This window comes from Homalodisca vitripennis, chromosome 4, assembly GCF_021130785.1.
Source record: "Homalodisca vitripennis isolate AUS2020 chromosome 4, UT_GWSS_2.1, whole genome shotgun sequence".
Lineage (NCBI taxonomy): Eukaryota > Metazoa > Arthropoda > Insecta > Hemiptera > Cicadellidae > Homalodisca > Homalodisca vitripennis.
The window spans coordinates 91,101,538-91,104,697 of record NC_060210.1 but is presented as its reverse complement, the minus strand read 5'-3'; the positions used below and the strand labels follow the sequence as shown (position 1 = coordinate 91,104,697).

Sequence of the window (3,160 nt, the reverse complement as noted above, 5' to 3'; positions counted from 1 at the left end):
GAAGTAAACGATATCAAATTTCTTGAATGATACATTTATAGAATAAATACAGATTGAGTTACAGGCATGTTTAGTTACTTATGATGAGGTAGAGTGGTCTATACGTTTCCTTTCAGGTATGAAAACGATGTGACATGAAGTGCTCAACAGTAATCAGAGAATCTCATCTGGATGATTGTGTCCTGCGCTAAAAAGTCGTCTTGGACCTATGCATGTTACTTATACTACATATATGTTTTTAGATCCATCGTCATGTGTTTAAAACTTGATTTCTTGACATTAACTAAACATTTCTGGATGTATAATATGTCCTAAACTATATGTCCTAACCCGCTACGTAAACATGAACTAACATAGGACATCGGTATACGCGGACGAGGTTGTAATATATTTTAAAATGTACTTTGTGACTGTTGTTAAGGATACTACTCCCTATAAAATTAAATAAAAAAACATATTTACTAACAAACAAATATGCTATATTAGCAGTTATCCACGGCTTCGCGCGCAATAAAGTAGTTGTTGCACCTGTATGAGCTTCTGGTTCCAGTTAATTATATTTCCGACGGCAATATTGAGTTTGCCTTCTTCCCATGACCAAGAGAATATATTAAATAAGTGTATACTTATGTCCATTGTAATTAAATCCGGTCTTAGTATTTTTTGTTCCACAGTTAATTTTGCTTTGTTTTCCGGTGAAGAAAATATATATTACAGATACAATTAGCTTACTTCTGTCTAAATACAATTAAGATGGGTTTTATAACAGTCTTTAAATTTACAGTAAAAGTTAGATATTAACTTTGTCTTTTATATCTAATACCTACTTAATATTTGTTTAAATGTAAAGTTAAAAGTACATTAACAATGATACTAGTTATGTGTTTGTTACTATATAAACTGAAAAATTATTTTGAATGATTTAGAACATTTAGAGCTGGAATTGTCGAATTAGTTCTAAAGCACATTCAAGTAAACTTTCATCTAGCATAGTTCTTGCCGACTGCTTCAAAGGGAGTGTCAAATTCTGGCCACCTTGTGTTTTAAGAAATTTTATAAGGTAGATTAATACTTACCTAGTCGGTGAAATCTAAAAGCAGCGTGAAAACTAATGGCTACTCCTTAGAGAATTTATACACTATAAATGTAAACAAATTGAAAGTAGTGGTTAAATTAACTAAACATGTGGTTATACTGTCATAAAACAATGTTTACACAGAAAAGTTAATTACATTTTTGACAGTCTCTTTTAATTAATATCTCACAACTTCAGAGACCAAGATAGAAGTTTTTGCTACTCTAAAGACCAGTGGGGCGTAGCTCAAAAGACTTTTCTAAATAAGAATAGTACTATATTCATACCAGGGACCCTAAGAATATCCATGACAAAATTCAGAGGAAAAGCAAACAAAAATACTTTCGAATTTATGATATTATTATTGTGTTTACATATCCAAAATTTTTTTGTCATTTCATGCTTGTTTGAGAAGGTAATTACTTTCTTATAATCGGTGATAGAACTTGAAAGAAAAGTATAGTTTTATATTATTAGTATTGTCTTAGAATTATTATGTGATAGGAAAGTTGTTCCTCTCAGCTTAGTAACAGTTAAGTAATTTAGCAATTTGAATATTTATTTTAATACATCAGTTAAATAATGTTGTAAAATATAAAAGAAAGTATACGATATGTTAAATTAATAACAGTATTATAATGATGAAATATACCAATATTTTTTAGACTTCATGTGGAAGTATTTTACCAGACATATACAAAAAAATAATTTATCACTTAAACCACAACTTTTGTAACCGTATAGGAATTAAAATCCCACAAAATATATGTTAAAACCTAGTAAAAATCCTATCAATGAAAAAAGTGTTGTCGCTGAACAAAAAAAAATTGTTTCCGCCCGGGATCGAACCGGGGACCTTGCGCGTGTGAGGCGCACGTGATAACCACTACACTACGGAAACTACAAGAGAGTGCGTTGAAAATAATACTCTAGAGTTTGATTACAGCTCACTTTCAAGTTTGTCTCGTAAATTCGTGATTATAACTAATAGGTTATTATATTTGTCTAATATTGTAAATCATATAATTTTCTCTTTCATACAATCAAGTAGGTTTGTATTTGCACAACTATACAACCCCTAATAAAATCTGCTTGACCTCCAAAACCTAAAAAATACATCAGTCCCGTAATAAGCATAAACAAACTAAAACACATTTCAGTGGCAACGAATCTGGGATGACCATATTGGGGGGGGGGGGATACCACTCCAAACTCAGGACCGGGACCAGTCCACCGGAATTTGATTAAATGCTAATAATATTAAAACTGCATATGTAATAGTCTTCTTAACGTATATTGATTTTATTTTGTGTTCTACAAAACCTGCTGCAAAATTCAACGTATTGAAAACCGCCTGATAACACAAACATTAAGCCAAGAAACGACGCTATTTCAAAGGGATTTAGACTCTGAAAATGGCTACATTTTATGAATATAAAGTCACATATTCTATCTTTTACATAAATTTTTTTTATTACAAGATAAACATGTAGAATGCATGTCTTTTTCATAAAAAATATGGCCATGTATTATTATTATTTTATTATTACCTAAATAATAAGTAATTTAATTTTTGTTTCATTTGAAACCCCAATAAATCTATTGGCAAATAAAAATTTATTTTAATATAGGATATATGTACTGTATATAACCACATGAAATTAGTAGACTAATTATCTTTGGTTTCTATGGCTAATCGGTTAAGGGGGTTCGGCTCAAATTTAGCAAAAAAATTAAATTTTTTTTATTTGTGAATTGTTTTCTACAACTCTTTACCTTTAATTTAAATAAGATGAGTATTAGTGGTTTTATTGATATTTTAGTTTGTGAAAGCAGATGCATTTTTTACTGGTACCGTTGGTTAGCAACCTTGATTGTGGTCTTGAACACACTTTATATAATACACACCTACTATTTTAGGTTATATTGTTTGTTGTAACCTTCCTCCTACAGTTATGGCAGAGATAAAGCCCATTTTTAGAGATTTATCTCAAGAACATTTGTTGCGGAAGTGCCTCCATGGTGGAACACAAAATCCTTGCGAGAGCCTGAACAGCATAATTTGGAACCGGTTACCGAAATCGA

At 30.7% G+C, this 3,160-nt stretch overlaps 1 non-coding gene across 1 annotated transcript; it reads right to left on the bottom strand.

Annotated features, from left to right (window-relative positions):
- Nucleotides 1-1,903: 1,903 nt before the first annotated feature.
- On the bottom strand, nt 1,904-1,976 carry Trnav-cac. The gene has a single exon. It is a non-coding gene; the product is annotated as a tRNA-Val (tRNA).
- Between the last annotated feature and the right edge of the window lie 1,184 nt (nt 1,977-3,160).